We start from the raw sequence: 24,044 nt of genomic DNA, 5'->3' as shown, positions 1-24,044 counted from the left end.
GCTCTTTGTGGTGAGGGCCTGATGAACTGACTGGCCCCACGTTTATCTCACTTCCTGTATGATCAGACTCTCAGAACAGACTGCTGAGCCAGGAGGTTAAGATAGTCTGTCATTGCTTCCAAAATATTAATTGGATGGTAATATTTTTGCTCAATAGGCAGCTGGTTCATACCCTCACTGGGAAAGTGCAAAATGGTGATAAAAAAAAAAAGTGTCTCAATTCTAGGAGAAGTGAAATGTTTCGAAATATCCCAGGAGTTAACTGAGCTGGTCATTTTTTCCCTTAATTCTCCCAAATTCATATTCACTGAGCATTGTTAAACCCTGTGATGAGATGTTTAAATCCAAATCTGAGATTTCTCAGTCTTCTCCTGGATCCCCATCGAAAAAAAATGCTGAGTCAGGTCTTATATTTCCACCAAAACGTTTCTTAATTACCTTTAGCGAGGAAGCAAATTTTATTAAATTTTGTATTCGTCATGCCTAAATTAATGTCACTTATGTATTATTTTCTGAAAAACCTCTTATTGAATGAATGAATGAATGAATGAATGAGTTATCCTAAGCCCTCATTACTCTTTCATTTCTTTGTAGCAGAGATCAATAAATCTTTGGTTTGTAGCACAAAATTTTCTACCATGATTCCCACATTTGTCTGCATGGCAGACCAGCAGAAGGCATGATTCTCTTTGTGAAACACTACAAAATTCAAAATACTTAAAGTGAGTTAGTCTTCAGAAAGATACATATTTTTAGCCCCTCAGGTCAGTGGTAACTACTTCTTAATCTTTCTGGTTGTTTCTTTTCTCTCTGTTATATATCTCCCTTCAAGGGTTGTGGGGGAGGGGGTGGGTGGAGCTCTCTATTACTTTTCTCTCTCTCTCTCTGTCATCTAGTCCCATGATTCAAACATTCTGTATATTGATTATCTGCACATCTTTTGACCTATCCGAGTAACATGCAACTCATTTGTCCAACAACTGATTGCGAAGTATTCCTCTCCGAGTCTTTGCTGTCTCAGTGAGTGACCATTGCTTGGGTCTTAATCCCAAGAGTAAGGATCCCAAGTAAAACAAAGGACAATACGTATTCTGTAAGGCCACAGATGGTAGTTTGGCAAGAGTAAGGCACACAGGAAAGACAGATCTATGTGTAGAGTTAATTATCTATTGCCAATAAGAACATAGTGCTGTTCCATCTATGATATAAGCAGTCCAGTATAATCAAGATGTCACCCAACCACTGGGCAATTCAAGGGTCTCGATCAATAGACAAATAAGGAGGCTACTGTACTGGCTGGCAGGATTGTTCCTGATTAAAAGTGTAAATGAGTTACAAAATGAATGTAAGAATATGTCTGGAATAAGGGAGATCCCTTAGGGTTATCTCTTATTACTACCACAGTCTATGATTGAAGTCAGTGGAAAACTACCACAACCCAGTGAGGTAGGATTGCAAATAGCTCAAACCCTTCAGGAATGAATGCTTGGATTTTAAGTATGGTTTAAAGAGATGTGTATGGATGCCAGGTTGATAAGGGGTGGACTGTGATGGTCTTTTTCTATGTGTCAATTTGATTAGACAATAGCTTTCATTTATTTGTTTACACTAAAATCTGTGTTGCAATGAAATTATTTTGTCAATGTCATTAAATCCCATAATCTGTTCACTTGAAGCAAAGGAGATAATCCTAGAAAATCTGTCTTCGAGCTGTAATAGATAATCTTGGTGGGCCTGATTCAATTATTTGAAAGGCCTTACCAATCCCAAGCAAGCTCTGCACTATTAGCATGGAGCCCTGGTGTGGCTGGAACCCATGAACCATGAGATCATGACATGAGCTGAAGTCACGAGTTGGACTCTTAACCAACTGAGCCACCCAGGCACCCTAAAATTGGGGGGGGGGATTCCAAAGAGCTTTTGTTTATATGGGTTATATCAATATTTGCTGTATTGGAAATTAAAATTGGGAATTTTTATGAGTAGTTATGTCTCCATCTAAAATAATAACAAATCTACTACATGTTAAAATAAATAGCATGTTTGTATTTTCAAATAATTAGTGAGGAGTGCAGCACTGTTTTACATTTTTTGCTAAACTCTTTAATGTCTGGTTTAATAGAAGACAACTGGGGCTTCCACCTCCATCTGTATTCAGCCTATTACAATATATTGTTTTGGTTCAAGAATATGATGAATGTTTGGTCTTACCATCTGTCTGGTTAGAAAAGGAAAGAGTATTGTAATAGCCTGTTTGATAATTATAGGTATTCTTTTATCATATTACACCAAAACTTGACAAGTAATAATTTTTAAAGGTGAGTTGCAATGTGGAATCTGAAATTACATGAATGAACATTAACATACATTAGTTCGTCTTTTTGTTTGAATGGATCTATTACTCACATGTGATTTTTGTAATATCCTGCCTTTGTCATTTGGAAAACAATAGTTCACTGTGTTAGGCAAACATTCTAAATCTTGATATGTTTCGTGATACAGTAATAATCATGTTCATCAACAATCAACATCACTGTGAGCCTCATAAGAGAGCTGTTAAGCTCATAATGGCAGACACAAGTTCTCTAAAATTCTAATTTTCTTTTTTTTTAATGTTTTTAAATGTTTGTTTATTTTTGAGAGAGGAAGAGGGAGACATAGTGTGAGCAGGGGAGGGGCAGAGAGAGAGGGAGACACAGAATGGGAAGCAGGCTCCAGGTTCTGAGCTGTCAGCACAGAGCCTGACGTGGGGCTCGAACTCACAGACTGAAAGATCATGGACTGAACTGAAGGCTTAACTGACTGAGCCACCCAGGCACCCCTAAAATTCTAATTTTCTTTTGAAAGTCTGTCTTTCATCATTTGTAACAAATACTCTCATTTACCTTTAAGTGACAGACTCACGTCATTCACTTCCAAGAAAATGTTTGCCAAGTGCCTAAGTCTGAGTAAGTACACTTTGTTAATTGTTCTGTCAAGTAAAAATACTGTTCCATGAAAAAAAAGTGGCTAGTTCAGCTAGCAACTCAATCACACAAGGCCTTTTCCTCCAGGTAACCATCATACCTGATAAGACACAAAACTGCTTCGGGTGAACTTCTGATTTTGCCACAACAAAAAATGTCAGAATTAACGCAATTATTAATTTTCATTGCTCTCCTAATGGCATTCTCAAATAAAACTGGCTTTTATTGCCTTGAAAGTCCACTTTAGTAAAGAAACAATGCCTGGGGGCAGAGGGGAATACATTGACTCATGCTCAGACACATTACACATCGGTTTCATCAGTTTAAAGGTCAATTCAAGGGGCACCTAGGTGGCTCAGTTGGTTAAGCGTCCAACTTCGGCTCAGGTCATGATCTTGCAGTTCGAGAGTTCAAGTCCTGCATCGGGTTCTATGCTGACACCTCAGAGCCTGGAGCTTGCTTTAGATCTGTGTCTCCCTCTCTCTGCCGCTCCCCTGCTCATGTTCTGTCTCTCTCTCTCACAAGTAAATAAATATTAAAAAAAAAAAAAATTTAAAGGTCAATTTCAATTAAAATAAGCAAAAAAAAACTATCATTATGACAATAGTTTTAATTCTGTGGATCCTCTGCAACAGTCTCAGATATCCCCAAGGACCATCCTTTGGAAATTTCTGCTATAAGCTATACCTAGTCAAGGTGCCCTCCCCTCCCTATAATTTGAATTCCACTGAAAACCCAGCCATTTGGAATTCATGACAAACAGGGAGATGTCATGCTGGTTCCATTACTCTAACCCAGAAATCTGAGTGCCTAAATTCTGTCTCTTCCTTATCGAGCATAATTAAATAATATGTGTTTTCCCACAGGACACTTTCTGTATACTTTATCTACAGGGCTGTACTGGGTTAGATAATATATTAGCCAGGGTTCTCCAGAGAAACAGAACCAGTGTGCCAGTGTGTGTGTGTGTGTGTGTGTGTGTGTGTATGTGTGTGTGTGTAAATAGGGAAAAAGATTTAAGGAGTTGGCTCATGCAGTTATGGAGGTTGTCAAGTCCCAAATCTGCAGGGTGATTTGAAGGCTGGAGACTCAGGAAGAGCTAATCGTGCAGTTTAAGTCTGAAGTCAGTCAGCTAGCAGGATTTGCTCTTGCCTGGAGGAGAGCAGGCCTTTGTTCCATTTGGGCCTTCAACTGATTGTGTGGCCTACCCACATTATGGATGGCAATCTGTTTTACTCAAAGTCCACAGATTTAACTGGTAATCTCATCAAAAACACTCTCGCAGGAACATTCAGAACACTATTTGACCAGAAAGGTGGGCACCGTGGCCCAGTCAAGTTGACGCATAAAATTAACCGTCACATATAGCATTTCCCCAAGTTCACATCCTTCCTAGGACCTCAGCCTGTGACCATGTTTTGGAAATAAGACCATCGCAGATGCAATTAGTTAAGACGGGGTCATGGTAGAATAGGCTGGCCCTTCACACAATATGAGTGGTATCCTCATAAGAAGAGAATGCATTGGGAGAACACTATATAATGAGAAAGACAGAGGTGGGAGGGAGGTGTTCACAAACCAAGGAAAGCCAAGGATTTCCCGTAACACTAGAAGTTAATTGAAAGGCTCCTGTAGAGCCTTCAGAGAGACCATGGCCCTGCCTGCTCTCGGTTTCAGACTTCCAGCCTCCACATCTGCGAGGGGACACATTTCTGTTACCTTTACGGCACCAAGTTACAACAGCCCTGGGAAAAACTAACACAGTTCCCATGGCTGACTTGTGTCAAGGTAGAAGGAAAGATCTCTTCGGAGGCAAGGATAGTCAGGATTTCTCTCATGAGGGTGGGGAAGCAAAGCGAGACCCCTGACCACGTGCTCGCTGACGTGTAAGGTGGAGAGAGAGAGAGACAAAGTTGGGGGCTGAGCAGGAAACGCCAGCAGGAGAGGGAGGGCAGTGAGTTTGGCCAGAACCAGCTGGGATCCCCCACACAATGTAGGAGGCCAACTGAGGACACGGGGAGGACGAATCAGAAAGGTCTTAGTTACCTTCTTCTTAAATACGGCTAACTATGCTGGAGTGCTTTTCAGAGAGATACCTAAGAATCTCTCTCAGGGTCTCAACTTTGCCTCCTCGCAAAATTAGGAGTACAAATGAGGATTGGAAGGAGAGCCAGAGGGGTTGAGAGGGAGAGCCAGACCCGCCGTCGCTCTGGAAGGGAAAAGAAAATGTCAGATCGCAGCTGGTAAATAAGATGTTACAGCGAAGCTTGAAAAGCCGGGTTCTTTCTCCTTTGTAAAGGCCCTACCTGCATAACATGAAGGGGCTCGGTGACAGACACATTAAAACACCATTAAACTGTGAAATAGAACACAGTGTGAAAATAGATTTAACCTTCACAAGTGTATCGATCTCCACCCAGCGCCGTGCCCAAGTTCTGGGACAACTGTTTTATAATAGGTTTTACTTATTTTCCTGTTGCTGTTCTGACTTCCTCCGAGGAGGGTGTTATTTCTAAAAAGCCCCCTGACCGTGGAAGGAAGCAGGCTTGCTTCTCAGGCAGCTCCTGGCCTCGGAAAGCTCCCGCCAGCTGCTCCGCAAACAGAAATCAGTTTGGTGGAAGTGAGGAATGAGTTTGCGGCGGCCGCTGGGATAACAGAGGCCCAGGGAGGAGGAGGAGAGCACTGCCAGTTACTTGCAGGGTTGGGAGGTGGAGATGAGGTGGGGTGGGGGGAGGAGAGAGAGATGGGCCAATGAACTGTGGGCGGTGGCAGGATGGCCTTTGTGGGATGGCTCCTATGATTTAGTTTTTGCTTCAAAATGCATCTACAGACACGCACACACTCACACACACACACACACACACACACACACACACACACTCAATACTCTTCGTAATAAGGAAGAAAAGGGAATCCATTCCCTGGGACAAAAATGCTCCAAGAGCTGTAGCTCTCGCAATAATTTTCTGTGTAATTTTTGGCCACATGAGCAGATTAACAAAGAGGAACACAAAGCTAGCAAAAAAAAAAAAAAAAATCACCTCCTTTTCATGGAAACGTTCACATTTAATTTTGTAGGAGCTTAGAAGGCCGAGCAAATTGGAAGATACATTTCTATCTCAGAGTGAAGAAGAGGCCCAAGTATCTCCGAAATGTGAGACTTAACATCACTTTTTTTTTTCCTTCAGCCACCTTATTTGCAAAACGAACATCTGAGGTGCGGCCCTTTCCTAAATCGTAGCCAAATCAGAGGAAAAACATAATGAAGAGACCAGCATGCGGCAAAGCGTCCAATGAACCAGTGAACTTGGTTTGCAGGCCAGGAAAAGTCAGTGAAGCTAATAGCCAGTGGTGTTTTGTGTGGATCCCGACATCGTCATCAGAGAAAAGATGTCCATGAGGTTGCTCAGATTGGAACGCTCAAGACTGTGGCCCCCAAATCATGTTCTTTCTAATTCTTGTATTGAGGATTCAAGCACCTTTAATAAAATTGAATACCATTTTCCATACAAAATTTCTTTGTAAAAGGGATACCAATTGCTTTTTCAATGTTTATTTATTTATTTTGAGAGAGAGAGAAGGGGGGAGGTGCAGAGGGACAGAGAGAGAGAGACACAGAGAATCCCAAGCAGGTTCCACCCGGTTGTGGGGCCTAAGCTGAAATAAAGAATCAGATGCTTAACTGACTGAGCCACCCAGGCGCCTCTCAAAATTGCTTTTTAACATGAAAATGAATCTATGCCACAGTAGTAACTGCATGATGCTTAATGGTGAACAAATAAATTCTCTTTGGGACGACAAACATAATGAAATTATCTCATTTGATTATTATTATTTAAAATTCTTCTGTAAATGATAACTGATGAGATAAAATATAAAAATGCAATAATAGTTCTAATAATGAAAGGGATAAAGAATAAGTTGCCCCGGGGGCGCCTGGGTGGCTCAGTCAGTTAGGTGTCCGACTTCCCCTCAGGTCATGGTCTCGTGGTTTGTGAGTTCGGGCCCCACGTGGGGCTCTGTGCTGACAGCTCAGGGCCTGGGGCCTGCTTCGGATTCTGTGTCTCCTTCTCTCTGCCCCTCCCCTGCTCACTCTCTGTCTCTGTCTCTCTCCCAAAAAGAAATAAATATTTAAAAAAAATTAAAAGAATAAGTTGTCCATAGATTACATGACTGCCTACCTAGAAAAGTTAGTAAGATCTATTAATTAGCGCAAACGCTTGATTTAAATACATTTTAAAAACATAGAAAATACCAGCAAGATCCTGTATTAAAAATGTATCTACTTTGAAAACAGAATAAGAAAAGGATCCCTCCTTTCCAAAAATATTGCGCCCAGTTGCAACCAAAAATATAAAATAAAGTGTAAATAATCCTCATAGGAACTGAGTAGAATTCGTATGAGGTAAAAAACAATACTATAGGGGCACCTGGGTGGCTCAATCGGTTAAGCATCCAACCTCGGCTCAGCTCATTATTTCATAGTTCATGGGTTCGAGCCCCACACTGGGCTCTGTGCTGACAGCTCAGCCTGGAGCCTGCTTCGGATTCTGTGTCTCCCTCTCTCTCTGTCCCTCCCCCACTCGTGCTCTGTCTCTCTCTGTCTCTCAAAAGTAAATAAACAGTAGAAAAAAATGTTAAAGCTGTAAAATATTATGTCATGTTCACATATTGACAGATTAGTATCACAAAGATTGTAAATCATCCACAAATAGTTTACGAATATAATGAAATCGCAGTAGGATATTTTCGAGCATGGAAAAAAAAATCTTCTGAACGTTTAGGTAGAAGAAGAAGCTGGGACAGATAGCCTGGAACTGTTTAAAATGAAGAAGGGGGGCGCCTGGGTGGCGCAATCGGTTAAGCGTCCGACTTCAGCCAGGTCACGATCTCGCGGTCCGTGAGTTCGAGCCCCGCATCGGGCTCTGGGCCGATGGCTCGGAATCTGTTTCCGATTCTGTGTCTCCCTCTCTTTGCCCCTCCCCCGTTCATGCTCTGTCTCTCTCTGTCCCAAAAATAAATAAAAAACGTTGAAAAAAAAATTTAAAAAAAAATAATAAAATAAAATAAAATGAAGAAGGATAGGGAATAACACGACCAACCAGATGTTCACCATTCATTCAGTAGATACTTGAAGACCTACTGTGTGCATTTTGCTTGTGGGAGATCGAGACAGAACAGACATGGCCCGGCCTTCAAGGAGCTTACGGCCTAAGTGAAGGAGAGAGAGAGTAAAAAGTGATGACACTGATATTGTAAATATCCAATCACAAGCAGTAACAAGTGTTTTCAAAGAAAGCTACAGGCTGTGGGGAGCAGTGTTTGGTGCTACAGTTTTTCTATCCCCAACCTGGAGGACACAGCTTACTTCAGCTGTCTGTGCAGCTCCTCCGAGGTCTTGGCAGAAAATGACATTTAACCTGACTGAAGGAAGGAAGGCGGCGCGGGGGGGTGGGGGTGAGGGGTGGTGCCTGGGTGGCTCAGTCAGTTGAGCCTCCGGCTTTTGATTTTGGCTCAGATCATGATCTCACGGTTCGTGAGATCGAGCCCCACATCGGGCTCGGCGCTGTCAGTGAGGAACCTGCTCGGAATTCTCTCTCCCTCTCTCTCTGCCCCTCTCCTGCTTGTTCTTTCTCTTTCTCTCAAAATAGATAATATATATATACATATATATATATATATATATATATGTATTTTTTTTTAAAGAAGGATGGAAAGAGAACAAGAATTCCCAGGAGAAGGAATGCGGGTTTGAAAGGGCTACAATGAAAAGATCTTGGCACAATCAAGAAACAAAAGGAGTCCAGCGTCAACAAAACGATGGAACTCCAGAGAAAGACCGTAGGGTTAAGGGGGGGAGAGAAACAACCGGGCCACATGCAGACCATGCAACACGGAATAGATTTTATCTATTGTGCAGTGCAGTGCAAGTGCAAGTCTCCCTAAGGGTCCTGAGCAGTGCAGTGAAAGTCTCCCAGATGGTAGACTGGTCAACTGACCAGAGTGGGGGCGCCGGAAATGGGAAACTGAAGGGTTTGACAGACGTGTAGAAGGTGGAATGAGTGCGAATTGGTGATTGATCGAACGGGAAGCCAGAAGACCTGTATACAGCTGATCTCTCTTAAAGTTTTTCTCCGGTGTAAGAAAAGACAGACTGATCATTACAAACAAACAAACAAAAAAGACAGAAACAGATCCATATGTATATTATTCTAAAATACACTTGGCATTTTAAAACAGTGGGGAAGAAGGAATTATTCATAAAATGTATTTCAGCAATTGGCTAAATAATTTTAGGGGGAGAGAAAACCTGACAAGGTCTGTACTTCACTCACAATTTCTGCCAAATAAAAATAAAACATTAAAAGTACTAGAAGATGATATAGGTTGATTATTTTTTTTTCATTTTGCTTTACTTCACTTTATGCTTTCCTCGCTGTTGGACATCAGGGACAAACATGATATAAAAATACTCCTTAGTTCATGACTGTCATCCATCAGTCTGTAAAAACACATTCTCCCATCTTTTTTTTTTTTTTTCTCCCTGTCCTCATTCCCATTCTACTTCTCTGGCTTCATACACTCCAACCCCACCCAGCATCCACTCTGATGTCGTTAATAGCATTCCCCCTTAGGGTTAGTGAGCATCTGAAACGCTAACACGGTGAGAAGCCCTTTCAAAAGCACTTACCACTTAGGGGCGCCTGGGTGGCTCAACTGGTTAAGCATCTGACTTCCACTCAGGTCATGATCTTGCAGTCTGTGGGTTCAAGCCCCGCATGGGGCTCTATGCCGACAGCTCAGAGCCTGGAGCCTGCTTCGGATTCTGTGTCTCCCTCTCTGTCTGCCCCCTCCCTGACTCATGCTCTGTCTCTCTGTCTCTCAAGAATTAATAAATGTTAAAAGAATAACAACAAAAACACCTACCATTTCCCTCTCTCTCTCTCTCTCTCTCAAAATAAATAAATAAACTTAAAAAAAAGAAGAAGAAGAAGAAAGGGTCAGCTGGGTGGCTCAGTTGTTTAAGCATCTGACTCAGTTTCAGTTCAGGTCATGATCTCATGATTCCTGAGACTGATCCCCGCATCAGCCTCTGTGCTGACAGCGTGGAGCCTGCTTGGGATTCTCTCTCTCCCTCTCTCTCTCTGCCTCTTCCCCCTCAAAATAAACTTAGAAACAAAAAAGAAAACACCTACCATTTATACCCCTAAAGTAGATATGAACTCATCTTAAGTTTCTTATAAAATTTTCCCATCAAAGAATACCTCTTTCTTTAATCTAACCTTTATTTTTTTGTGTGTCCTCCAATTCTGTTAGGGTTTTCTTCATACAAGCTTGCTTATTCTTTATTAGGTAAAACCCAGGCACTTTAGAGCTTTGGTTGCTATTTTAAAAGGTATCATAATTTTTATTTCCTTTTCTAAATGCTTATTCCAAGTATGGACGAATGCTATTGATTTTCAAACTTTGTTCTGCCTGCTCACTTGAAAAACAATGTTGAATTAGGAAGGACTTTTTAAAGCATAATGCCAAAGGCAGAATGCAGAAGAGAAAAAAAGAAACATTTATTCGCCAAGAAAACCTATCAAAGTCAAAAAACATGACAATTGGGGAAAAAAATATTTGCTACACATATGACAGAAAAGAGACTAATACTCTAAGTATATACAAAGCTATTACAAAACAAAAAAGAAAATTGTCAAATATGGGCGAAGACCATGAAGAAATTATTAAGGAAGAAATAGAAATATCCAGGAAGCACGAATTAAGGCTCAGTATTATATGTAATCAAAGATCTGTAAATTAGCAGGAGAAAGCACTTTTGCATTATCTGCATTAGTCAAGATTCATGTCATAGTGACAGAATCCCAACACGATGTGCATTATGCAGAGGGGGAAATGATTGAATCGGATAACGGGGATATCTGGGGATGAGCCTTGCTTTGGTCCCAGGGGAACCTAATAGCTCCCTCCCATCTCCTAGTGTCATGTCTATTGGATTTGATTCTGCAGGCTGATTTTGTCCACTTGGCAGACAAGATAGCTGCCAGGAGTCCCTTTCAGCCTGGCAAATTGAGATAAAAATCTAACAGCTCTCTTCAATGCCTATATCTGAAACCTAGGAAACTTCCAGTCCTGGTTGGGTCTCTTGCCTACGGTCAATAGAGAGTAACACTCCATAAGCAGAAGAAAGAACCAGGGAGGGTATTTTTTCGATTCATCAAATTTTAAAAGCCCCAAATCCTCATAAACAAACACCAAGAAACTGATTGCCCGTGGAGAGCATCAGATATGAAGTTGGAGGGTTGCCAAGGGTACACTCGGTCGCATAATTTTCTTCGGGGCCCTAGTGCCCGCAAGACCTCATTACACTGAAAGTCACCTCCCAAGCCACTACTGGGGACTCGTGGGCTGGCGTTTAGACATTATATCACCGTCCTTGGAGAGAAGAGCTACTTGTGGGCGGAGAAGGGACAATTCCATCTTGAGGGATGAAAGCAAGCGGGGGTAAGGTCCAAGATGGCTAGGGGCGGGGGAAAGTTGACCTAAACTCTCCGAGAATAGGTCTCTCTTAGAGAACAGTGTGGTCTGTGCTGAAGGTTAGTCACAAACACAATCTCAGGCATGTGAGAGGCACACTCGTGTTTATTTTTTTCTCCCCGCTAAATTGATAGGTTGGCAGGTTTGAGGCCCATGTCCTTTAGAAATCCCACGGCACAGCTTGGAGTTTCAATACAGCCAGGAAGGCAATAAACAGCACGAAGGTCACTCAGAGCTTCTACTGCGAAGGGAAAAGGTTTTGTTTTATGAAAAATACAAAAATATAGGGATGGTGCGACGACGGCAGGGAGCAGATAATGACATTCCTCATTCCTCTGGAACTTTTCAGAAAACCCGAATTCCCTTGGACAACACATCTGCCACCTTCTAGATTTAAATACCTTGAAATGGTAAATGGCCCTTGCAGGTCTGTGTGGAGAAATGAAGGCACTATAGCTATAGGGCTTGGGGAAGTTGAACAAGTGTGTGGTTCGATGCTTCCTTCTTTGGGCGTGGGGATATCTCAGCACCCAGCGCGAATTGAGAAGACAGTAAAAGCCTGACCGGTCATCAATGGAGGGGAGCTTAGCTTCTCTCCATTTAACTTAACATCCCTTCTATATGTCCACCTGCAAAGCCTCCGTGTTAGATGTTAGAAGACATTTATTTTTATTTTATTGTTTTTATTTTATTTTATTTTATTTTATTTTATCTTATTTTATTTTATTTTAGAGGGAGGTGCAGGGACCAAGACAGAGAGAGAGAGAGAGAGAAAGAGAGAGAGAGAGAGCCTTCAGCACACTCCATGCCCAGCATGGGACCCAATTTCACAATCCTAAGATCATGACCTGAGCCGAAATCAAGACTCGGATGCTTAACCATCTGAGCCACCCGGGTGCCCCAGACATTTGGGGATGAGGATGTCTCCATTCAAGAAGAGCTGAGCTGAGCCTATGCATCCTTCTGATACAATATGGAGTCATTGCAGAGGAACCAAGGAAGTGTAGGCGTCAAAGCAGGAAAGGTAGGGGCGCCTGGGTGGCTCAGTTGGTTAAGCATCCAACTCTTGGTTTCAGCTCAGGCCATGATCTCACGATTGATGGGTTCGAGCCCCACATCGGGCTCTGTGCTGACGGCACGGAGCCTGCTGGGGATTCTGTCTCCCTTTCTCTCTACCCCTCCCCTTCTCTCTCTCTCTCTCAAAATAAATAAACATTAAAGAAAAAGTTTTAATAAAGAAAAAAAGCAGGAAAGGTAACGCATTGTTGCGAGGCTCAAAAAATGTTCCTTAGAGAGGTGCGATGTGGGGAAAGCGCTGAAAAGGAATGGTTGTCACTGGGAGAGAGAAGGCAAGAGAGAGGAGAAAAGGTGATTTCAGATCAAAGCAGGTGTGCGTATTAAGGATTCCAGGGTAGTACATTTTGAGTGCAATCGACCGTATTTCTGGAACAGTATTATTATATACTTCTAAGAGCTAGGTTGGGGGGCGCCTGGGTGGTTCAGTCGGTTAAGCGTCCGACTTCGGCTCAGGTCGTGATCTCGCGGTTCATGAGTTCGAGCCCCGCGTCGGGCTCTGCGCTGACGGCTCAGAGCCTGGAGCCCGCTTCGGATTCTGTGTCTCCCCCTCTCTCTCTCTCTGCCCCTCCCCCGTTCATGCTCTGTCTTTCACTCTTCTAATCTTTATTTTTGAGAGAGAGAGACAGAGACAGCGTGTGAGCAGGGGAGGAGCAGAGAGGGAGACACAGAACCAGAAGCAGGCTGCAGGCTCCAGGCTCCGGGCTGTCAGCACAGAGCCTGGCGCGGGGCTCGAACCCATGAACCGGGAGATGGCGACCTGAGCCGAAGTCGGACGCTCAGCCGACCGAGCCACCCGGGCGCCCCTGGGTCTGACTATTGAATTCTGGGGTTCAGCATTCAGAAACGTGGCCTCAATTGTTCAGCAGCAGTAATACAAAAACATTTTCGCCTCTGTTTGTTTGACTCCTGCATCTCTATCCCTTGGTCTGAACTCAGATGGCAAAGGGGATGCTATAGCCCCCTTAAATGCTATCAACCCCCGCGAGCGGGCACTCGGTGTGGGTTGACTGGAAGAATGTACGCATGATTTAATTATTGAAGACCAGAGAATATAAGAAGCATCAAAGTCCCCACTCGACCCATCTATTGCTCTGTCAAGGCCCATCTGTGACCATGTCCACCTGGCAATAGAATCTTACCATCAGGGCATTGGGGGGTCACCATTAATTGATCACTTTCTCTCCCGTGTTCTGAAATATCTGATTATTTCCTTCTTTTCTCCTCTTCTGTGTAATAGATTTCTCAATTCCTGGAAATATTCCCATCACCTTTCACCCTTTGGAAACCATCGCCTCTCTTTCCCCACTAATCCTACCTCCTGCAGCTGCGGCGTTGCTGATTTTCTGGTCTCCCTTGCTGCAGCCAGGAATTTTAATAATCCTTGAAATTAGGAATACAGGAGCTCTCATTGTTACGGCATCCCCGTCCGCACTGGGACATACCTATTGCTAGAAGACGACGTTTCCCGTCTTAAAAAAAAAAAAAAAAAAAAAAAAATGAGCCTTCCAGCTCCTGGTACTTTCACATGTCACTCGACAAGGAGGTGTCCCACGCAAGCGAATGGAAGACCAGGGAGTTTTCTTTTAAAAAAAAAAAAATCACATTTGAGGGGCGCCCGGGTGGCTCATTCGGCTGAGTGTCCGACTTCGGTTCAGGTCATGATCTCGCGGTTCGTGAGTTCCAGGCCCGTGTCAGGCTCTGCGCTGACAGCCCAGGGTCTGGAGCCTGCTTTGAATTCTGTGTCTCCCCCTCTCTCTGCTCTTCCCTTGCTCACACGCTGTCTCTGTCTCAAAAATAAATAAAGATTTTTTTAAAAAAATTAAAAATAAATAAACAAATAAAATTCACATTTGATTTGAGTTGCGTCTCATTGTAGAATACACTAATACTTCTAAAAACTTGATGTCACGTTTTCTCAAGAGCATGCCAACTAAAACAAGAAATCCACCTGCAGTTCAAAGCTTGTATTTTAATGTTCAAATAGCTCTCTGAAACTGGATGGCCAACTCTCTTCCAAAGTTTCTTTCCAAATGATGAAACTCAGAGATAAGTGGGACAAAATAAGTTGCGGATATGACTCAAAAGTGAGAAAGATTAATAGCTCAGCCTTCACAGATCTCAGGACAGAAGTGTCTGAGCATCAGTGTAGAATTAAAAAAAAAAAAGAAAAGAGGGGGGCATAGTCCATTGAACATGGAAAAACAATTAAAAATATATTGAAAGTAGAAAGAAAAAGAGAAATCATTCCTAATTAATTCTGCTGCCCTGCTCAACCCCAGCCTCTTTGTAATCCTACTGGGAACATCTTTATTGATCTGGGGGTCCTGCAGCAGGCTTCTGATGCTTATCTCAGCATAAAAACAGGCTCTTGTGATGAGCAGTGATTTAATTACATGACAATCACCGTTAACAATGCATGGCGAATACCACAAAAATATGCAGAGCAAGATTGGCCCTGATAAGTGCAAAGAGGTGGCATTGACTTTCAGTAAAGTTTCTGGCTACAATTCTACTGATCCTTCCCTCTTAGGAGAAAATAATACTCGGTGACTTGAAATGTCTAAGGACTGACTTCACTGGTTCATTTTTAAGTAATAATAAGAAAGTTTAAACTTTAAAATATTAGCTTTTATTATATTTGTACAACTTCTCTCTAAAACCTAAGAAATAGACCTATCATGAAGCTTTGTGACAAAAAATTATGGGGCTTTAACAGGCAGAGAATTTCTCCTGTGTGAGATCCTAAGACTCTCACAGTGTTTAGGTCCACAGTCAGTATTCAAAAATTATGGAAGGAACGGGTCAAAATTGAATACGATTTTACAGTATGACCCTTTCCGAGTAAAACTGCAAGTGTCTTCAGACGTGTTATTATGCCTAGGCTTCTCGATGTATCAAAGCACATCTTGAAGTCTAGGTGTATCGGAAACAATAAACTACATTCCTGTCTTTATCACTAGACTAGCACGGGTTAATCAAAGCTAATTACTAGTTTAGAATAATAATGTCGTGGTGTTAATTGACACAGGTTGTTTTTCAATCATTTGAACAGATAAATACGTAAGTAAGGGCCAAACGTTGGGTTTAAGTTGGTTTCATCAAATCTGGTTAACTGAACGAGGCGGGATGGCTCGTTTTTAACGGGAAGCTAATAAAATTAGAGCATCGTGCAAGAGAGAATAAACGTGAAAGAGCTGAGAGAGTGGAGGAGTCATCACAGATGAGAGCTAGGGAACAGTGTGGGGGTGAATGGAACATGCTGAGAGCAGGGTAGATGTGATGCCCAATAGGAGATGGCACCAGTGGCATCCCCCCACAGGTGGATTGGAGAAGGGAGAGATTTCGCCCTTGGTGATACTCAGAAAGCTCAGCTTTAAGTTGGCAAGGTCTCAAAGGGGCGTGAAGGAGAAGAGGTTCTGGGAGAAGGGGGATTCGCAGCAAGCCAGCATGGTCTTGACCCATAAAACTCAAGATTTCTTCTTGTGAGAATACCAATGGATTTTTCCTAAGACAGGAGATGTAACAGTCAAGGGCACAGGCTCCAGAGCCAGCCTGGCTGGATTTAAAGCTCAGGTCTATTCCTTACGACCTTGAACGATTTCCTTAACTATCTGTGCTTCACTGTCTTCATCTGTAAGACGGGGGATAATTATAGCACTACCTCACATAGTTGTTTTGAGAATTAAATAATTATTCTGTTTGAAATACTTAGAACAGCCTAAGTGTCATCTGTTAGTAACATCAACGTTCATAGCGCGGTGACGGCAAGCTCACAACAAAGTCTTTCTTACTCCAGCGTTTGGAAGGACCCATCGGCTGGACCAGACTTGCTACCTACCCGAACGGAAGCCCGTGCTGCCGGTGGGCACAATCTTCCCAGACAGAGATCTTCTTCCGAAGGCAGACTTATCCTGAGAAGGACCTACTTGTCCTTGAGCAGAGAAAACTGCAGCTCTTGCCTAGAACGGCCAATCGAGTTCTTTGGTCCAAAATAAAACGAATCAACAATGGATCCACAGACCTGTGAGGAAAAAAGTAATGTGAAAGAAGAACCAACATGAAAGAAAAAGATGACTCAGGAAGACATATAAAAACACAAACAGAGGGGTGCCTGGGTGGCCCAGTCGGTTAAGCATCCGACTCTTGATTTCCGCTCAGGTCATGATCTCATGGTTCCTGTGATTGAGCCCTGCATCGGGCTCGGTGCTGACAGCGTGGGGCCTGCTTGGGATTCTCATTCTCTCTCAATCTCTCTCTCCCTCTCTCCCTGCCCCTCCCCCCGCTCATCTATTTTCTCTCAAAATAAGTAAAGTTAAAAAAAGCACAAACTGAAAACAGAAAACATTCTATTACCTTCAGATTTGAGAATATAGGAAGAAGAAGAACAACAACAACAACGACGACAACAGCAACAACAACAGAAATATATGTTATGGGAAAAATAACAAATTTAAACTATGATTGGTCAAATTAGACAATTAACGTTTATTTATTTTTGAGACAGAGAGAGACAGAGCATGAACGAGGGAGGGTCAGAGAGAGGGAGACACAGAATCTGAAACAGGCTCCAGGCTCTGAGCCATCAGCACAGAGCCCGACGCGGGGCTCGAACTCACGGACCGCGAGATCGTGACCTGAGCCGAAGTCGGCTGCTTAACCGACTGAGCCACCCAGGCGCCCCTCAAACTAGACAATTAATTGAAAGACTGAAACAGAAACTCAGAGAAGTTTCCCAGAGATTACAACAAGGGAGTATCGTGAAATCAACACTGAACCTTTGACCTAAGACAAGGGTGAGTACCAGATAAGTACATTTTGAGACGGTAAAAGGCTCCAATACTTAACTTTCTATATAGTCTGTCTTAGAAGTTTGTTTCTAGACATACTTCAGCATAATCAGAGAGAAAATCAAGGAAGAGAAGGGCATGTGGCCCCGGATGCTGTAGATAGGACCCAAGAGAAGAAGTAGCAGGTGGGCGGGAAATGAGGTGGGTGCCCATGGGGCACTGGCATCCTGAGCTCAAACCCGGAGGAGTTGAAACACGGACTAAAATCAACAGAACAAAAAAATAAAGGCATGTGGTCTTTAGGCTTAAAGAAAAAGAAAATTCAAATGTAACCTGGACTTACTTCACAATATAGAAATCTATACATTAAACAGTATGGATTATCCTAATCCGACACAAAAATGTCTCATTTCCAATAATGAGAGAAAATACCTCGCGCTTTTCCAAATTGCTTGAACAGCTGGTCTAGCTCTCTTCTCTTATCGCTTTCTATCTGCATGAAATTGCCAGACTTTCTCCACACAAAGCCCCCATTTGACAAATCAGAAAAGCAAGACCCAGTGGCACGAACTGACTTCAGTTCACACAGCTAGAAGTTAACTTTTCTCCTGGTCTTGGCATAAAAAAAAAAAAAAATTCTCTGCAAAATTGAGCCCGGCTAAATGTATGTCCTAAATGATAGTAGGAGGCAGGAGTAGACGCCGGCGGTGGAATTTTCATTCATCAAGCATTAAAATGCAAAACCGCTGTCCAGTGCAGGGATTCACCTTTGTGGGAAATGATGACTAACGTGATCCCTCATGTCAAGATGACAAACCTATTAAAACGTGATGAATTCCTCAGGCGAACACTTCTCATTAGCCTGTCCTGTTGTCTGTTTGCGGAAAAGCATATGTGCACTTCCAAATGCGTGCACCTGATATCTCTTTGGCGGACAGAGTTCCGTGCAGCTCACTGATTTTTAAGAGAAAAGAGATTTGGAGACAAAAGAAATGCCGCTGGTTGTTGGCTTGAGGTTTCAGCAAGGTTCAAGTCTGCCTTTGCTACTCACAGCTTAAGTGGTATTTCTATTATTGTACAATTTCTAGCTTTACGGTTTCCAGTTCCGACATAATCATTTCCTAGCGTGAATCAAAAGTAATGAAGCTGTGTGGTTCAAATTTAAGTATACTATTAAGATAATGAACGACTTCAATCCAATCTTGGGCCAAATCCAGCGAGCAAATTCCCCAAACCAATCAATTGAAAGGACTTGAATTTTTAGATTTAAGCCTCTCGTTTTGACAACGTGTTCAAAAAGAATTATGCAATTACGATTGGCAATTTGGGATTTTCTGAAATGATAGGAGACAAGCATAACATGGGTGTGTGAAATCGAAAATTGGGGAAATAGAAGCCGAAACTCTATCTAATGACGAGTTTCAACATCCGCTTTGGCTGAACATTGAGGCAGCGTTGTTGCACAACAAAATAGGCTAATCTAATGCCAGGATCTTGAAAACTGGACACGTTTCATGCACAAAGCCAGTCTGTAGGGTGCTATTCCTAAGTATCTCATCCTATTACCCTAGTGGAGAAACTTAGGTAGCACGTACTGCACCTTCCTACTCAACAGTTCAAGAGTTAGTATTAGCCATGACATCAAGAATTAGAGTTTTAGAGTTCTGGCTTTTATTTGGTTCCCATCCTGGCTTTACCATATGAAAGCATTTCCTTCTCCGTTCAATTTACAACGGGATTATCTTCCTTCAGTTCTTTACCTCGGGACCTGACCATTAGTTGGCTGGGAGCCTCCTTAATGGAGTTTTAATGATGGGGAATACCTCTAAGATAACTAAATGTCCATGACTGTCTACACACCTCTTTCAAGTGCCGCTACTACTAACGTTTTACATTAAAGTTTACAAAAGGGCAGAATCGGGTGGTGAACATCGATTTTCTGATTCTTAGTTTGATTCTCTTTATATCCTCCCACACTGCATTCGAGACTCGATTAAGACACGTTCTCATTATAAATAGGATGTGTTGGGGCGCCTGGGTGGCTCAGTCGGTTGGGCGGCCGACTTCGGCTCAGGTCACGATCTCGCGGTCCGTGAGTTCGAGCCCCGCGTCGGGCTCTGTGCTGATGGCTCAGAGCCTGGAGCCTGTTTCAGATTCTATGTCTCCCTCTCTCTGACCCTCCCTCGTTCATGCTCTGTCTCTCTCTGTCTCAAAAATAAATAAAACATTAAAAAAAATTTTTTAAATAAATAGGATGTGGGTTTTTTTCACGTACTATTGTTTTTTCAGTGATCTAAATAAAGTAGGCCTGTGTGTATGTATATATGTGTGCATGCACTTGCCCATGTGAAGGCGTGGGCTTAATCGACACGAGCATAAGAAATTCTGCTTTGGGGCACCTGGGTGGTTCAGTCAGTTGAGCGCCCAGCTTCAGCTTGGGTCATGATCTCGCGGTCCGTGAGTTCGAGCCCCGCGTCGGGCTCTGGGCTGATGGCTCAGAGCCTGGAGCCTGTTTCAGATTCTGTGTCTCCCTCTCTCTGACCCTCCCCCGTTCATGCTGTCTCTCTCTGTCTCAAAAATAAATAAAACGTTAAAAAAAATTTTTTTTTAAATAAAAGAGCCTAGAGCCTGCTTCAGATTCTGTGCCTCCCTCTGTCTCTCTGCCCCTCCCGCTCTCTCTCTCTCTCTCTCTCAAAAATAAATAAAACATTAGCAAAATTAAAAAAAGAAAAAGATATTCTGCTTTGAAAATAAATATGGATGACAGAATCCCCTCAAAAAACAATAGAGAAATGTACTTCTATCAGAATTTGTCAATTTAGGTTAGAAAAAAGAAAAAGATATTCTGCTTTGAAAATAAATATGGATGACAGAATCCCCTCAAAAAACACTAGAGAAATGTACTTCTATCAGAATTTGTCAATTTAGGTTAGAAAACCTTAGTAAGTGTGGTAGGCAGAATAATGACCCATTATGGAAGTCCACATCCTAATTCCTGGACCTGTGACTATGTTAGACTACATGGCAAAGGGGAGTCAAGGTTGCTGATCAATATATATATATATATATGTATATATACATATATATATTCATATGAATACACACACACACAGAGTGTTTTAAAGTCCTTGCACGTGGAATAGGGAATTGGAAAAGACAACCAGAAGAAGGTAGAATGAGAAGGACTCTGCACAACATTGCTGGCTTTGAAGAGAGAAGAGGGGTCAGGAGTCAGGGTGTGGGAGTGGCCTCTAGAAGCTGGGAAATGCAAGAAAACCAATTCTGCCCTAGAGCTTCTAAAAAAAATGTAGTCCTGTTGATAACTTGGTTTTAGCCAAGTGAGATCATTTGGGACTTCTGATTTCTAGAACTATAAGACAAATTTGTCCGTTTTTTTTAAAAAATATTATTATACATAGATTTTTAACGTTTATTTATTTTTGAGAGAAAGAGACAGAGCGTGAGCCAGAGAGGGCAGAGAGAGAGGGAGACACAGAATCTGAAGAAGGCTCCAGGCTCTGAGCTGTCAGCACAGAGACCAATGCGGGGCTTGAACTCATGAACTGTGAGATTGTGACCTGAGCTAAAGTCAGACGCTTAACCCACTGAGCCATCCAGGTGTCCCCAAATGTTTTATTATATTTTTTTTAATTTAAGAGAGAGAGAAAATGCAAGCGGGGAAGAGGGGCAGAGGGAGAGAGGGAGAGAACCTTAAGCAGGTTCCACACTCAGCATGGAGCCCGATGCAGGGCTCGATCCCAGGACCCTGGGATCATGACATGAGCTGAAATCAAGAGTCGGATGCTCAACCGAGTGAGCCACCCAGGTGCCCCCAAATATGTCTAAACAAGACGCTAAATTTCTGGTAATTTGTTATAACAGCCATAGCAACCAACACAAAGGAGTCTCTTTAATGCATCCTATCATTTTTGACCTAAGAAGGAAACCCTGACTCCAAAATAAACCTCACTGAATATTTCTGCTTATGATCCAACTGGTGTTGTTTAATGATTCTGGGAGACTTTATTCTTCCAGGCATTCTCACTGTACTTCTCTTTATTATACTTTTAAGCAACAGTGAAAGAAGGGAAAAAATAGCCTGGCGTGTAGTGTTGAGCCAATTTCCATCAAATGTTTATCTCTCCAAATAGATGTTGTTTTCCCAATTCAGCTAATGTGATACAAAACTTCAGTAATTTGTATTTTCGGTTGCCTACGAAATTTGGATATCTACAGCATCAGAATCCACAATATGAAAACACTTGTTTATAATTTCTCATGTATTTTCATTGTCTTTCCTCACATTATAACAACTGGCTATTATAAAGAAGATGAAAATGAATCTTTGTTGTCAGGATTCTTATTTTCTTCATGATAGCAAGTACTCAAACTTCCTATTACATAGTTTAATACACACTGATTAAGTTACTAGATCTTTACATTTAAAAAAAAAAAACAACCCTGTGAATACTCAGCAGTTAAGGTATTTTGAACAGCTTCCAATAATTTAGTTTTATTTATTTATAAATTATATGTTTATACAAGATTATTAAAATATTATATACTTTCTGAAACATGCCAGACAGGAATTTTTTTTTTTAATTAGATGAAAATAAAGAGAAATAAGAGTGCCTGCCTGGCTTAGTCAGTAGAACATGCGATTCTTGATCTCAGTCAGGGTTGTGAGTTTGAGCCCCCCATTGGGTGTAGAGATTACTTAAAAATAAAATATCGATCAATCAATCAATCAATAATAAAAATAATATAAGTAGGCCATAGAATGGAGGAAGTAAAAACGTACGTAGTACAAGGTATTAAAACCTTAGAGTTCGTAGAGATAGGCTTGATTCTTAATCCACATGTTTCCATTATTTGGCTTTGACCAAGATTCTCTAAGGGCTTGGCTCCCCCTCTGCACGATGAGGATAATAACTGTAGTGAGAGAAATTCAAGGAAGATGATGAAGACTATATATATTATACACATATATAATCTTTCCAAATCATTTCATGAAGGCAAGCATAACCAAATCCTATCTATAACATAAGTCACCCAAAGTAGGTAACATGACATCCCCATGAACTTCAAAATATAAACGGGTGAGGACAAACTTGACAGTTTCAAGACCTACATGGTATCAGCAAAGGAGGCATGGGACACCGGATGGATCTGAGATTAAAAAAAAAAAAAAAAGAACAAAAAAACCTAACAAACCAAACAACTCAACTCAGATTTCCAAAAAGTACTCAGAGGTATGGCAGTCCTTGAGACTAGCAAGGACTTTTGCACATTTCAGTTTTTAGGCGAGTGCCTGGTAAGGTCTGAGCGAGGTGGATCCATCTTGGTACTATGAACACTCAAATCTCAAAACCAATAGACCGAAGCTTCCTTTAGGACATAGTTCCCCCCAGCGCTCCCCCCCCCCCTCCCGTAAGTTAAAAACTGCTATGACTGGAAATGAAATCAAATGCAACATGGAAAAAAGGGTGAAGGAGGCAGAAGGTTTGGACACCAGGGTTAAAAAGGAGAATACAAAGCATTCAAAATGCAAAGCCGTGTTTGTTAATCACTTTGCAAGAACAATAGCTGTGAAGCTATTCTGACCCACATCTCCATCCTAAAACAAGTAGAAAAGCAATAAATTGCACTGCGTTAAAATTTAGAGTTTCTTTTCATTGAAAGACATCATTGGCAAGTCATAAGAAGTAAAAAGGCAAGTCATAACATGGGAAAGATGCTTGCCATCCATATCTCTGACAGGAGATTCATATGCAGATTATGCGTAAGGACGTTCTATAACGCAATGAAAGAAAGCCAGGGTAATTCACATAGGAAAAAAATGGCAAAAAGTTGAATAAACACTTCACAAAGGAGAATTGCAGGTGGCTCTCTTTGTCCACAGGGGAACATGCTAAGATTCCTAGTTGATGTCTCAAACCTCAGATAGCACCGAACCCTATGTATATCACGTTTTATCCCATACATACCTTGGATAATTTATAAATTAGGCCAGTAAGAGATGAACACCACCGCCTAGTAATAAAATAGAATAATTATAACAACATACTGCAATAAAAGTTATGTGAATGTGGTCTCTCTCTCTCAATATCTCATATTACGCCGTACCTCATCCTTCTCGTGATGATGTGAGATGATAAAATGAAAGGAGGTGAAAAATGCAGACGCTGTGATGTAATGTTAGGCTATTACAGACTTTCTCACCATTCACCAGAAAGAGGATCATCTGTTTCTGGACCATGATTGACCACAGGTGACTGAAACTACAGAGAGAAAACCACCAAATGTGTAAAAAGCAAAAATATATATAAAAACTAAAACTTTCCTTTTTTCTTTTTCTTTCTTTTCTTTTCTTTTCTTTTTTTCTTTTTTCTTTTTTTTTTTTTTTTTTTACAAAAGCCATCATAATTGATAAGGGAGCATGAGGCAGGCTGAGGGCAAAAATACAAGCTAGCAACCCCCCAACCCCCCAACCCCCAACCTCACCCCACCCCCACCCCCAGGGTGGGATGTGTGTGATATTCCCCAGGCACATCTGGCTGCCCTAGGACAAAGGAAAGGAGAGAAAACCAATGGTTAACTGATAGACACCACAGTCATAAAGGATGTGAGTCTCTATCAGTTTACAAATATCTTCCTAAATTACAAGAAAAAG

General features: G+C 41.9%; 1 long non-coding RNA gene across 5 annotated transcripts; it reads right to left on the bottom strand.

The window, feature by feature from the left end:
* LOC131516097 (uncharacterized) lies at positions 1-23,820 on the bottom strand. 5 transcript variants are annotated; one of them, XR_009263864.1, is made up of 6 exons: positions 23,359-23,820; positions 22,193-22,303; positions 16,423-16,605; positions 13,900-14,367; positions 8,110-8,177; positions 1-6,445 (listed from the first exon to the last, which is right to left on the bottom strand). It is a non-coding gene; the product is annotated as an uncharacterized LOC131516097 (long non-coding RNA). The 5 variants fall into 5 exon arrangements; XR_009263866.1 differs by lacking the exon at positions 13,900-14,367; XR_009263867.1 differs by lacking the exons at positions 1-6,445; positions 8,110-8,177; positions 13,900-14,367 and adding an exon at positions 8,964-11,748 and having other exon boundaries at positions 23,359-23,404; positions 23,498-23,820.
* Between the last annotated feature and the right edge of the window lie 224 nt (positions 23,821-24,044).

This window comes from Neofelis nebulosa, chromosome 7 (assembly GCF_028018385.1).
Source record: "Neofelis nebulosa isolate mNeoNeb1 chromosome 7, mNeoNeb1.pri, whole genome shotgun sequence".
NCBI lineage: Eukaryota > Metazoa > Chordata > Mammalia > Carnivora > Felidae > Neofelis > Neofelis nebulosa.
The sequence above is the reverse complement of the archived record's forward strand: the minus strand, read 5'-3'. Positions and strand labels throughout refer to the sequence as shown.